The 14,887-nt window shown below is 46.9% G+C and overlaps 2 protein-coding genes across 6 annotated transcripts in view; one reads left to right on the forward strand and one right to left on the reverse strand.

Moving 5' to 3' along the window:
• KIAA0825 (KIAA0825 ortholog) overlaps positions 1-9,137 on the reverse strand; it is a 264,884-nt gene extending 255,747 nt beyond the window's left edge. Inside the window, exon 1 of one of the 5 annotated variants that reach the window (XM_072139641.1) lies at positions 9,117-9,137. The gene's annotated coding sequence lies outside the window, so the exon portion shown is untranslated. Of the gene's footprint in view, positions 1-909; positions 1,043-8,964; positions 9,032-9,116 lie in introns of those variants that run through there. The other 4 variants (XM_072139636.1, XM_072139647.1, XM_072139617.1 and 1 more) reach the window with 4 other exon arrangements.
• A 125-nt stretch (positions 9,138-9,262) lies between these two features.
• Positions 9,263-14,887, forward strand: part of SLF1 (SMC5-SMC6 complex localization factor 1) — a 53,396-nt gene continuing 47,771 nt past the window's right edge. Inside the window, exon 1 of the mRNA XM_072139658.1 lies at positions 9,263-9,365. The gene's annotated coding sequence lies outside the window, so the exon portion shown is untranslated. The remainder of the gene's footprint in view (positions 9,366-14,887) is intronic.

Raw genomic sequence — 14,887 nt, forward strand, 5'->3', positions numbered from 1 at the left:
ACGTGGTAAACGCATACGTTTTAAAAGGCACCAAGAACGGTCCTATAACGTACCGTGTGATCGCACCCTTAGGGTGTTTCAGACCAGAGGGGTCTGATTCCGGGAGTCCCTGCAGAACAGCAGTGCTGTACTGTTATTGTGATAACAAGCATGGACTGAGCATGGTTGTGTCTTTTACCCTGGCACACGTAGTTTATTTTACTCATTATTTTCTTATCAGTTGTGTGCACGCTTGCTCTGATATAAATGAACGAGACCATTCTATGTCACGCGTTATCTGGAAGCAGTGGCCACCTGTTCAGGAGGGACAGGGCACTTATCACTGATAACAATAAACCATCAGAGTGTTACCGCATAAACTGTATATATCTTATTAATTCAGTCTCAAATGATAAAAACTGAGATTTCGCACCTGCAAAAACAGTAACACGTCACAAGTCAGAGCCTTCCCACCAATACTGCTGCCCAAATAATGGTGGACAGTCACCCAGCTTTCCTAGGAACAGATTTATCATATGAACAGATCATAAGGAATGAACACAACTATTTAACATCAAGATTACGAAAGACCATTCACTATACATCAGTCTCCATATGAGCTCTGTGTTATGTACCACCCTACAGCTGCCCAGCAGCACATTACAGAGCACAATACAGCAGTAACCACCACTACAACTCTCATCAGAGCCTTCCTGCTGGGTGGGCACATAACAAAGTCAATAACACATAAATAAAACAGATGACCATCAATTATCACAATCAACTCCACACACAGCACAGAGCATCAGTGATCCAATGCCCCCTTATACACAGCACTGTCAACTCCAAATCTAAAAGTAGCAGATGTGATATGTCAGACGGTAAGTGTTCCACGCTGTGCAGGTAAGTAATCCGATCAGCAGCACATACCTACAAAGCCTGTCTGCTCACATGTAGTGCAAGTCTATCAACATCCTGTTCCTTCATCTGAACATGCGCAGTCGCTGTGTACACGCCCCCAGCACGAGGGCTGCTGCCAGTGATTGGCTGCTGAATAGGATGCTGACGCCGCCATCTTTATAAAGGGAAATCTCATAGACAACTGATATAAATCTGCCCATACGCCGTGATACTACCTTTAAACACACCTAAGATGTAAAATGAAGAAAGCATATAGAACAATGACACCAGGAAGGGTTACCATAGTAACTGTAAACAGATCTGGACCTGCACACACTCTACATCTGTCACATTTCACACACTGCTGCTATTAAATTACCTACATTTTAATAAATGCAGCTTAACCCCTACCACATACAGACTCTATATAACAAGAGCTGTAACGTTTATTTTTCCATTGATATTGCTCTGTGTAATTTTCAATATAATAACCTCCCAACTTCCTTTTGCCCCACATAGTATAATTCCCCTCTAAGTACCCCCCCCCAAGCAGCTCCCCTTCATACTGTGCCCCCCCCCACAACAGCACTACTTCATACTGTGCCCTCAGTAGCCCTCCCCCAGCAGCTCCCTTTCATACTGTGCCCCCTCACCCCCACAACAGCACTACTTCATACTGTGCCCTCAGTAGCCCTCCCCCAGCAGCTCCCCTTCATACTGTGCCCCCTCACCCCCACAACAGCACTACTTCATACTGTGCCCCCAATAGCCCTCCCCCAGCAGCTCCCCTTCAAACTGTGACCCTCCCCAGCAGATCACCTTCATATTGGAGCCTGAAGCCCAGGACTGTCCCACTGGGTTATATATCATTTATCTATAAATCTACATCATCCTATTTATCGTCTATCAACATCTATTCTATAAAATTCTCCTACAGTCCCAAATTACAGATTGTCTTACCATACTACTGTTTGTAAACTACAAAGTTTTTATGCAAGGCTAAAGGGTGAAATCTTACTGAATGTGACTGTTCATAAAATAGTTTTATTTTGGGGCATCACTAAACCAGCCCTGCCAGTTTTGTGGATACACTTGGGGGTGGGGATGGGAAAAACAATTGCAACACCCTCGCCGATGCAATGGCGAGGTAGTGCTTGCGAATACGTCCCACCTGTAGGTAACACCACATTACACTACATGGTCCTTATAGGATCAAGGGGAAATTGCAGTGGTTAATCCTGCCTGGCAAGGCAGATGTTAATCTGTGATGTAATTATGTCAACCAATGTCTGTGTTACATTCTGTCTTTGTGCACTGAGAGGTAATTGGAGGAGCAGCCACCACCTGACCAAAGGGAGGTAATAAAACCTCTGGCCAAGAATGTTCTAGAGTTCTTAGAGAGAAATCTCTCTCAGGAGAGAGACCGGTCCTAGTCAGGCCCTCTGGGTCTGCAGGACACAAGCAGTGAGTAGTTCGCTGAGCAGTAGCTTAGAGTCTCTAGCATACCAGACCAGTGCAGGAAGAGCCTAGCCCCTGCCTGAAGTGGAGCAATAAGACTAGGGTTAGTGTAGCGAGGAAAGGGGTATCATCCTACCTTCAAGGGTGATACCTGAAGAGATCCAGGACCGAGCTGAAGCATCCTCTAAGGACACAGCTGCCTCCCAGCCTGCCCTATACATCCAGGCTGGTGAAATACATCCTGTGGCTCCCTCCAAATACCTCTCCAGTACTCCACCATCTTGTTAAAGGCACGTTGCTGATGTTCCTGCGGTTCCAATAAAGAACTGTAAGTTGTTTTCTTCAACTTCTGCCTCCGTCTGGTCCCTGCTACTACCCCTGCCTTCATCACCGGCACCCTGTCCATCACCCAGAGACTCACACTCGGGACATTAAGGGGTTGCCCCAGGGAGATCCGCTATAGCAGCCTCTCCCTCATCTTTTCTTGCCAACACCACCCTGCTGGAGACCTGCCAGGCTGTAGGACAGCCCTCCGGTTCCCCCGTACCAAGCACCGTGACAACAGCGTGCTTAGGCCGAAACCGTCAGCCACTCCGGTACCGCGGGCCCCGGCTGTCTCCAGGCCTCACCTCAAGGGCTAGGCCCCGGTGGGGGATGTTGCAAGTGGCGTCACGAACAGGATATATACTTCTGTGCCTTATCCTGGCACTAAAGACTTTCCTTTATTAAAAAGACTGTGCTGCCTAACCCTGCTGCCATCCGGGTTTAGGCCCAAGGACTTGTGTGTTTCTGGAATGAACTGTGTTATACTGCTGCCACGTGCTGTCGAGCGCCGCTCCCGCACTCCAGAGGTTAATCCTGGCAAGAACTGTACCAGCTCTGCTACATCCGGCGCTGCCGTGCCTGAAGATTTTTACCTCAGAAACTGTGGCGCAGCAAATAATTCCAGCCCGCCAAAACCTTCACTGGCGGGAAACCCAGATGACGCATCAAGCTCCACCCACGCGCGAAGCGCGCGAACCCCGCCTCCTGTGGCGCAGGAAAAATTAGAGCCCGCCACAGCTCTTGGCGGGAAGGACTTGGACTCCTCCCACTGGCTCGAGGCGGACTTCCTGCCCTGCCTCAGAGAAGCGCCAGAACTGGAGTGGACTTTGGACAGAGAGGACAACGCCATGTGGGGTCCTCCGCCTTTCCCTCCTGTGGAGCGTCCGGAGTTTTATGAGGTCTTAGAGACTATGGTGGTGGTCTCTGCGCAGCCCGTCCGAAGACCCTCCGCTGGACATCGGCTGCACCGAGGATTAACTCGGGCCTTCGTCACCAGGACATGCTACCAAACGGTGACGCAGTACCAAATCCCACCCGGGCGGTTCCTCGTCCCTATCCCGGCTACCATCCCGGTACCGCGGGTCCACGTGGAGGCGCCACGTGGGGAGGCCCCGACTCCTGCTGAGCCAACGCCTGGGCCTAGTGTTGCCGCTCCACCTGCTCCGAGGCCTACTACTCCGGCTGCGCGGCCTGCTAGCCCCGATGTGGTGGTTCCTGACCCTCCGGTGGTTCCTGCTCCTGTTCCGGCACCTACCTGTCGTCCAAGGAGATCCGAGCCTGAACCGGAGCCACGAGCCCCAGCACCGAAACCTCCGCAGCCTCAAGGCCGAGGTGAGGCCGCCCGCCGGCGACTCCGAGACGCTGTCTCGGACCAGCGACGCCGAGAGAAGGAGGCCCAGCGGTATATGGCCGGCCGATCTACAGCTGGAGCTTGGGTCGAGAAGAATCGCACCACCGGCATGGTCCGGTTCTTCGACAAGCGGAAGGGCTATGGCTTCGCCACCCAGGACTACACCGGACGGGAAGTATTTATACCCCGCCGGTCCGTCAAGAGGCCTGATCTGCCGGAGAGCCAGCATAACCTCAAGCCAGGCGAGTGCATCGAGTTCTCCCTGCAGGAAGGACCTCGAGGACCCTGGGCGGCTGGCGTGATCCGGATCCCCGACTCCGACGAGGACCGTTACTTCCCGCAGGACGACTGGTATGAGGACGACGAGTGGCCGGAGTCTCCGAACACCTCTTCCTCCTCGGCTGCAAGTCCCCGGGCGGTGACCCACGTGAATGCCCCATCCACAGTAATTGTGAGTACGGGTCCCATTGCTATCCATGGGCCGGGCATGATCCAGGGCGCCACCCCCACCGTCTCCCCTGCCGGGAGCATTGACAGGTCCCGCGGCTCTTCTGTGGGAGAAGACATCCCGGCTAGCGAACCTTGTCCGGAGGTTCCGTCTAGGCCCACATCCCCCCTTGTCGGTTACCAATGGGGTGATGACCCGGCCCCGGAAGAACCGGAGCTGGAAGGGGCTGCGGCGCTGCCGCAGGGCCCTGTTTATTTCTTTCTGGACCCCTCCGTGGTCCCTGGCTCAGTTGAGCCCCCGGCTGGAACAGCCGACACCCCGGGCGACAGCGCTCCTCCCCCTGAAGGTCCGGAGGATGTTGCTGCACCTGCAGTACCCACTGCTGCCACCGGGTGTCCCCAGCCGGCACCTATTCCCGCTGAGGATGCACAGGATTCCCTGCAGGAGCTGGATCCTGTCTTTGCTGAACCCAGCGATACTGACTAACCCCTGAAGGGCTGTAGCCCTCTCCAGGTACTATGTCCTTTGTACATATTGTGTATATTTTTCCACTTTCCCCAAAGAGCCAGAGACTTTCCTGAGACTCTTACCCTTATTTATCTCAGTCAAGAGATTATACACTGTCATGTGCTATGATAGCACCCTTCCTCTGCCACAGCAGAGATTTCTTCAAAGGACTCTGTCCCTCTACACATAGAGGAGACCCTTTGCTTCTTAGTGCACTTTTCCCCACATCAAGGGCTGTACCCAGAAGATGGACTTTGTCATTAGAGACCTTCTGAGAGACTTTTTGCCAGATACTCCAGGGAAAAGTTGCTATGTCTATTGACTACTATTTTGCACTTAATGCCTTCCTTTTAGGTACGGACATTCTGCTTGCACTTTTTATGCCTTTTCTTTGCAGGAAAAGAGACATTTGGTATCGCGCTACCCTGAGTAGCCTATCTACCTCTGTAACGTTTGTAACGTTCAAGATGTGTACCCATTGGGCTGCTAAGCCAATGTGATTTTGCTAACCTGTTGCACACTGTCATATCTGCCAGTAGTCTGCATTAACCCTTTCATAGGCTTTTCAGGTTGTAGTGTGGCTGTGTCGGACCGTCTCTATGTAGTACAATGTTTTATTGTGTCACATATGCCAATGTATGCATATATACACTATATAATTGCCGCCAGGGAAGAAGCGTTGATAAAACAAATATACAGGCCTTGGTGCAAGGAGTGGATTACAGGACATGACACCACACCTTTCCTACTGTACAGTTTGGTTTAATGGCGTCAGCGACCAACTGTCATACAGCTACATGTTTTTTTGTCTTAGTCCGACACCAACCCAGGTGCCTGTCTCCAGGACCATGGGCGGTTTGTCCCTACACCTCACATAGCCTGCACTTCCCAGAAGTGCCCTTAGCCCCTCTGTGCCCCAAACCATCTGTAGTCGAGCCGAGGGCGGCTCTTTCAATTGCCCCCGGGGTATGCAACACCCTCGCCGATGCAATGGCGAGGTAGTGCTTGCGAATACGTCCCACCTGTAGGTAACACCACATTACACTACATGGTCCTTATAGGATCAAGGGGAAATTGCAGTGGTTAATCCTGCCTGGCAAGGCAGATGTTAATCTGTGATGTAATTATGTCAACCAATGTCTGTGTTACATTCTGTCTTTGTGCACTGAGAGGTAATTGGAGGAGCAGCCACCACCTGACCAAAGGGAGGTAATAAAACCTCTGGCCAAGAATGTTCTAGAGTTCTTAGAGAGAAATCTCTCTCAGGAGAGAGACCGGTCCTAGTCAGGCCCTCTGGGTCTGCAGGACACAAGCAGTGAGTAGTTCGCTGAGCAGTAGCTTAGAGTCTCTAGCATACCAGACCAGTGCAGGAAGAGCCTAGCCCCTGCCTGAAGTGGAGCAATAAGACTAGGGTTAGTGTAGCGAGGAAAGGGGTATCATCCTACCTTCAAGGGTGATACCTGAAGAGATCCAGGACCGAGCTGAAGCATCCTCTAAGGACACAGCTGCCTCCCAGCCTGCCCTATACATCCAGGCTGGTGAAATACATCCTGTGGCTCCCTCCAAATACCTCTCCAGTACTCCACCATCTTGTTAAAGGCACGTTGCTGATGTTCCTGCGGTTCCAATAAAGAACTGTAAGTTGTTTTCTTCAACTTCTGCCTCCGTCTGGTCCCTGCTACTACCCCTGCCTTCATCACCGGCACCCTGTCCATCACCCAGAGACTCACACTCGGGACATTAAGGGGTTGCCCCAGGGAGATCCGCTATAGCAGCCTCTCCCTCATCTTTTCTTGCCAACACCACCCTGCTGGAGACCTGCCAGGCTGTAGGACAGCCCTCCGGTTCCCCCGTACCAAGCACCGTGACAACAGCGTGCTTAGGCCGCAACCACCAGCCACTCCGGTACCGCAGGCCCCGGCTGTCTCCAGGCCTCACCTCAAGGGCTAGGCCCCGGTGGGGGATGTTGCACAATGGGCATGGGTTAAATTTCCATGCCCCATGTTTATTGCATTTTACCCAACAATTATGGGTCAAAAAATAAAGGAGAACATCCAGAACAGATATATAGAGAAATAGAGAAACAAGCGGATGCCCATGGATGGATAAATATAACAATTTTATTAATTAACATAGATACACAAAGAAAGAATAAAAACAATTAAAAAGCACCAAAGGTGCTGTACAAAGTACCCTTGTCCCCAGCGCACAGTGGTCTATAATGTAAAGAGGGTATATACAGGCTATATCTTAGTAAAGCACAGTAAGCTTGGTGGGTAGTATATAACAAGGTATAATCAATATAACATCTGAAAAAAAATATAGAGATGAAACTAGTCTCTCTAGGTAATATACAGACTAGTTTCATCTCTATATTTTTTTCAGATGTTATATTGATTATACCTTGTTATATACTACCCACCAAGCTTACTGTGCTTTACTAAGATATAGCCTGTATATACCCTCTTTACATTATAGACCACTGTGCGCTGGGGACAAGGGTACTTTGTACAGCACCTAAGGTGCTTTTTAATTGTTTTTATTCTTTCTTTGTGTATCTATGTTAATTAATAAAATTGTTATATTTATCCATCCATGGGCATCCGCTTGTTTCTCTATTTCTCTATGTTTATTGCATTTTTCACTATCCCAACAGTTGGGAGCTATATGTATAGGGGGCCTTAGGGTGATGCCACACATGGCGTTTTGAACCAGTTTTTGGTCAGTTTTTAAGCAGTCCGTTATAAAACGCATGCGTTAAAAAACGCATCCTTTTTTAAAAAAAAACACATCCGTTTTCAATCATTTTCAATCAAGTTAATTGGTAAAACCTGTAAAAAAAACGGATGCGTTTTTTTTTAACGCATGCGGTTTTTAACAGACTGCTTAAAAACGGCCAAAAATGAGGTTCAAAATGCCATGTGTGGCATCACCCTTAAAGGAAACCTACCACTTGAAATGGCAGGTTTAAGAAGAAAACACCGAGCACCAGCTTATCTTTGTTAGTGTTTTAAACCACTGTATCGCGGTTTAAAACACTTTTTAAACTTTATAGCCGGCGCAGGGAGGTACACGCTCGGCGCTTACCATGCGCGCGACCGTGTGCGCGGCTACATAGGAAGTGAAGGAGAGCCGCGCGCATGGTAAGCGCCGAGCGCGTACCTCCCTGCGCCGGCTATGAAGTTTAAAAAGTGTTTTAAACCGCGATACAGCGGTTTAAAACACTAACAAAAATAAGCTCCGGCACCAGCCCACCCTGAGCTGGTGCTCGGTGTTTTCTTAAACCTGCCACTTCAAGTGGTAGGTTTCCTTTAAGGCTGTTTCGTATTGGTGCCGATGTTCAGCTTCAGTTGTGCATCCGTTGCATTTCATCTCTGTTTTTCTTCTGTTTTGTCTCTGTGAGGCAGCCGTTTTGTCTCTGTGTCCGCAAAATAACTGAAGGTTTGACATTGCTTCTAAAACATCACACCTAGTTTACAGCCTCATCAGCGAAAAAAAAAAAACAACATTTTTTTTTTGCGGACCCAGAGACTTATATTGCTTTTCATGATCTGCATCAGTTAAAAAAATAGGACATGTTTCATAATTTTTTTTTTCATGGACAACAGATCAGTGAAAATACAAGCCAATGTGAAAACACCCCTAGAAATCAATGGCTTTGTGAGGCATCCATGGAAATCACTGAACCATAGCCGTGAAAAGCAGCGCCAATGTAAAAGAGCCTTTACTGTTACTTGTGAATTGTGGCCTGGATTTTAGCAGAAAATCCACCTTCCCTTGATTTTAATATCCAATGAAAATATAACACATGCAGATTTTGATGCGGTATCAAATTCTGCAATGGTCATCCTTGAATTTCTGCTACAGATTCCACTCCAAATACACAGATAAATTCTACTTTAAATTGTGTGAACGTTTGTTATGATGCTCTCATCATTTCATCAGAATCAATCATAACTTCTGAAAGAGACCATGAGAACAAGAGCGCAGCACTCACCTACATCACATGTGCACGTGGATCCTGATTGTTTACAGTCTCCATGGTAACCACTCTTGCATTATTATTATTATTATTATTATTATTATCAGCTTGTTTAGCCTGCGGTTAATTTTGTTTCTGTGAGAGGACGATCCTGTTTCATCAATTACCTAATTACATATTTTCGGTGTGTTTGAAGTCTGTATGGGCAGGTTTGCATTACTGGTCTATGACATTCCCTTAATAGAGATGGCTGCAGCAGCCTCACCCTCACACAGCCAATCACAGACGGCATGTTCTGCCCTGGGCGCGTGTACACCGAGGCTGCGCATGCTCAGTAGGAGAGACAGGATGTTGGCAGCCTCTCACTACATGTGAGCACACATTCTGGGTGATTGATTTGGGGGAGAGATTTCTAGGTATGTGCTCATGATGTTATCACTTACCTGCACAGTGTGGGGCATTGGTGCCACTTATGTCCTCACATCTGCTGGGTTTAGTTTTGATGGGATTGTAGTGTTGTGGATTTTGCACTGTATAACATATGGAGTGATTGACTTACTGTGCATGTGGTTTTGCACTTTTTATGATGTTAATGTTGATTTGCTATGTATACATTCATATATACATTGTCCATGTCCTGCAGGGTCATTGCGGCTCTGATGATGGTTGTAGTGCTGATGATTTGCTATGTACATATTTATATATACATTGTCCATGTCCTGCAGGGTCATTGCAGCTCTGATGAGGGTTGTAGTGCTGATGATTTGCTATGTACACATTTATATATACATTGTCCATGTCCTGCAGGGTCATTGCAGCTCTGATGAGGGTTGTAGTGCCGATGCTTTGCTATGTACACATTCATATATATATACAGTGTCCATGTCCTGTAGGGTCAGTGCAGCTCTGAGGAGGGTTGTAGTGATGATGATTTGCTATGTTGTCTGCAGCGGATCAGGATTATTCAGACATGCTTGAATTTTTATTGAGTCATCACTGTGCTGCTGTCACTTTTGATTGTGGAGATGACAGCTGACCTGATTGGCTGGCTCTTGTAGTCACATGACCAGTTCTAATGGCCTGAGCATTCCAGTGCCGTAGTTCTGGAGCTCCCTATCATCACCACAACCTTCAAATAATAGTAATACAAACATTTAACTGTATTAGCCAAGCTTAACCCTTTTCTGACTCCAATTCAAATGTTTTTTGTGGTTTCTAGGTGCCGTGAATTTTTCCCACTTTTTATTTGTTTTGTGCTGGTTTAGATTTGACCACTTACTTTTTGTATAAATCCTATCTGTAGTAGATTAGATCACAGGCCCAAACTACTCGACTCAAAAGGATTAGTTACTAATAAGAAACTTTACCAGGGTAAGTACAATTAGCTCCCATATTGTACTTTTTCAAGTAAAGTTTTTTTCTGTATCCTGGTGGATGGAGGGGCCTCTGAGGTCATTAGTGTATGCATGCCCCCTCTGTGATAACCGCTCCCATGTGAGTGGTTGGAGGGGCACGCAGATGTCCTTGGTCCAAACAACCACTGATTTGGTAGTGGTTATCATGGAGGGGGGTATGTATACAGTAATGACCGTATGGCCCCCTACATCCACAGGAAGCCAGCTGGACACAAGAGGTCACTGGAAGTCCTGGCCCAGTTCTGTAAATATGCGGCCTACAGGGCCCGAGCCTCCTTGACTACTGTGCCCGAAACACCACCCCCCTGACTGGAAGCGGACCATGAATATAAGTTAATTTTTCCGGCTGCAGGCAGCGGTCTCAATTTATAAAGACATGTTGGGCAACCAGCCGTACAGGGTACTTATTGTGGTTTTATATTAATTCACCTGTTGACAGGTTCCCTTTAAAGGAGTTTTCACGATGAATGATTTTTATGACTTATATCTGTATACCTATAGCTTCAGTTATTCATCTCGAATTCTTTAAGCCCTGAACCCCCCCCCCCCCACTAATTAGCTGATTTTGACAGTTTAGCTATCCCAGAAACTTTCACTATAATTATGTGTCTGCTCACTTTTTTATACCTGATGTGGTCGATGGGGTCCAATGTATTTAACCCCTTACTACACATGGACATAATAGAACTTCCTTGAGGGAAGATACTCGTAGTGTACTGTACGCCGACCCATTACCTGTGAATGGTGCTCAAAAACTCTTCCCTTGGTCCCTGTGAAAACTGATAGGGATATTGTATAGATATGTGTGTAGAAGACTTACCCTAGTTCTGCCTGCACAAATTTGTCATAAAGCACTTAAAACGTAGTTTATTTAGCCTGTTTATTTGGGATAATTTGGCACTGTACACATCATAGAGACACAGAGACATTCCAAAACTGATTTTGAGGAAAGGTAACCGTATTCTTGGACATATAAAAGCTCTTACCCACATATCTTTATGTATTGTTGACTGGTTCGTATAATATATGCTCTTTGTATAAAGGCAATAGTGTTGGATAAGTATGTAGAGCTCATGGGTTCAGTCTGCATGGCTGCACAATAACTCAGGGATACTTACAGTTGTCCTGCTGTAGGTAACTCCTCCTCCTCCTCCTGCCCATTGCTGCTGCGGTAAGGAGCGGAGGAGACTGAGCCATCCCCCAAGGAGACCATATGGAGTGTAAGATCTCTGCACATTGCTTGCCATTACCAGTGTCAGCGCAGATCTCTAGTACATACTAGAGAAGACTATCTGCAGAAGATTTACATAAGTGTCCATTCCCGGCCTGTGGTGCTGTCTGGGGCTTGCATCTTTTGCAGCTTCTGACCTGAGCATTGACTGAAATTCCGCATTGTCATTCTAATTTACACTGGTGTCAGAAAACTGCACCAAAATGCTGCATTAAAACAGCAGTGCATGACCTCATCATCCAATGTATTTTGGCAAAGATGTAAGATATTAAGGGTGGGACCACACAGGGTTTGTATGCTGACAGGGCGCAGTCACATGGTGTGTTCTCGGGCCCTTCTTGAAAGCACTCAAAACCCATGCGTTTTTTGCATATTTGTGATGTCTTTGGCTGGTTGAAATCAGTTTTTCTTTATTTCTGGAAGTGTAAGCACGAAATGCATGGTAAATATGCAAAAATGCATTTAAAAACGCACCGTGTGACCACAACCAGAGGCTGCTAGCAGATAAACTGCTGCCTTGCACGGTAGTTTTTTTTGTGTGTGTGTATTTCCTTACAGCAGGTCATGGAACATTATCCACTACACATACATATTGTATAGTAGTGGAACCATAGGGGTTAAATGGTTGTAGTTAGGACAGGGAACCAAAACTAGAGAATCCTATAGGACCGTCTGTGTCCCTTCTTAGGGTGATGCCACACATGGCGTTTTGAACCTGTTTTTGGTCTGTTTTTAAGCAGTCTGTTAAAAATCGCATGCGTTTGTGACAAGTTTTACCAATTATGTTAATTAAAACTGGTAAAAAAACGGACTGCTTAAAAACGGACCAAAACCGGGTTCCAAGCGCCATGTGTGGCATCACCCTTACCCTTTTGTTTAGGACTGTCCCCTGTATGGGTTGTGTTAGGGGCTATGTGTAACATGTGAAGTCACACCGGCTCTGGTAACCAAAATACACATTTACACAAAACTCTACACAGCACAAAGTTTTGTTCTTTATTATTTTTTCAGTCACGATATAAGACTTGGAGCTGTGGAAGCCTTTTCTATCAATTTCTACTGCCTCATTCAGGCCACCTTCACACGCAGCATTAGAAGTGGGTTTTGAAACGCAAGTACAAGGCTGCGGAGAGAGGCTTGGGTCGAATGTTGATGCGCATGCACTGAAATGTTTGCGCTTGGCAACAAGAACTACGTGAATTTTTACTGTTTACATACTGTGCACTTAGAGCATGTTACCAATCACAAGTGTTTCATAATCATTAATACTTCCTCTATTTATATATGGCACACAGATTACACAGCACCACACAGAGTTTTTGGCAAATCGGTCCCTGTCCCCAATGGGGCTCATAATCTAATAACCTACCAGTATGTATTGGATTGTGGGAGAAAACCGGAGGAAACCCACACAAGCATGGAGAGAACATACAAACTCTTTGCAGATATTGACCTGGATGGGACTTGAACCCAAGAACCCAGTGCTTCAAGGCTGTAGTGCTAACCACTGAGCCACCGTGTTTCAGTGAAAATGCATCTACATTTGGGCCAAGCACCTTCAAAATGCAGTTTATGTGCTGCTTGTGAATGCAGCTTCAGGCCATGTACACTCATAGCGGTTTGATTGCTTTTTATGACGCAATCCAAAGGCTTCCACCTATGTTGAGATAGCATTGCATATCCATTGCATTTAGCAAAAGCAATTGGAGCGCAATCTTACCTCAGCATGTGATCACGACGCAGTCTCTGGATTGCGCCTCGTGTGCATGGGGCCTCAGGGCTCTTTGCCTCTATCACACACCACAGCTGTGTCAAGTTCTGAGGTTAGTTCTTGGTTTAGGGCCCCTGCATGTGTGAGTCCTGTGCAAGTCTGTGACGCGAGGGACTCGCATTGGGCACTGACCCATCATAATCATAGGCCTTTTTCAGAGCTGCCTTCTTTTAAATGTGTGTTGTTGTGTTATTTTGCGTATGTGAAACCCTCAGTGTACTCTACAATTGCAAATGGCGCACATAAAAAAATGCAATAAAAAAGTCGAGGGGATTTTACTCTGAGATGAATGCAAGTCCTATGCTTTTTTTCCTCTGATTCATAGACCACGATTATCAAATTTACCAGGCGCACAGGGAAATTGCAGTTAAACATTGAGCATGCAAAACTAACACGCTTGAACATAATCTGACAGAAAAGTGTAAAGGAAACGCAATGCAAAAGGGCCTGGGGAGGCGGCTTGGTGATCGGCAACAAGCACCCAGTGTTTTGCATTGTGTACATGCAAAGCCGTGTGTGAACGCACGTTCTCACGTGCCATTTTTGTCACATTTTTAAATGCATCCAAGATGCAAGTGGGAGGGGTTTGGCCACGCCCTAAACCCCCTGACACTTTAAAAATGCCATGTTTGAATGCACCCTAAGGGCGCGTTCACACAGTACATTTTGTGTGCGGCAGACGCATGCATTAGATTGTTTTGCCAGAGACGCAGCGGTGCCATGCCTCATGTTATTCTATGGCGACTGTAGTTTGCCATGCAGTTAGTGCATTTGCTGCATGCGTTTGAAAACGCACACAAAACTCATCGTGTGATTGCGCCCTAAGTCTGCTTAACAAATCTTGTATCCCAAACCTCGTACTAGTTCATTACATTGATTCGAGATTCAGTCTCTTGCATACAATGGGGGTCATTTACTTAGGGACTGATTCGCGTTTTACCGACGTGTTACACAAATATTTCCGATTTGTGCCGATTTTTCCTGAATTTCCCTGGGTTTTTGGTGCACGCGATAGGATTGTGGCGCATTGACGCCGGCATGCACGCGACGTAAATCGGGGGCGTGGCCGAACAAAAACCCGATGGATTCGGAGAAACCGCATTTAAAAAAAAAAATAATAATAATTTGCTGGACACGCGCTTACATTCACCCAGCAATGGATCGTGGACTCCGGCGGACTTCAGCGCAGCAGCGACACCTGGTGGACGTCGGAGGAACTTCCTTAGTGAATCACCGGAAGACCCGAATTCCAATGTGTTTTTCTCAGACTGCACTCGCGTATAGGCAAGCGGCTTTGGGCCCTGTTCACGCATGGCCCATATTCCATATTTTTCGTAACTCTATGTAAATGTAGTGTTAACACAAGTGTAAATGGATTGTAAATGCATTCCAAACTCCATGTGTGAATATCGCCTCTTGGTGGACTTTTTGCACCCCCTCCCAGGGACTGCAGCTTTTTTATTGATTACATTGGCTCATGGACCTGCATGGCATCTACTGTACATTGCTAAATATTTTTTG

This window comes from Engystomops pustulosus, chromosome 1, assembly GCF_040894005.1.
Source record: "Engystomops pustulosus chromosome 1, aEngPut4.maternal, whole genome shotgun sequence".
NCBI lineage: Eukaryota > Metazoa > Chordata > Amphibia > Anura > Leptodactylidae > Engystomops > Engystomops pustulosus.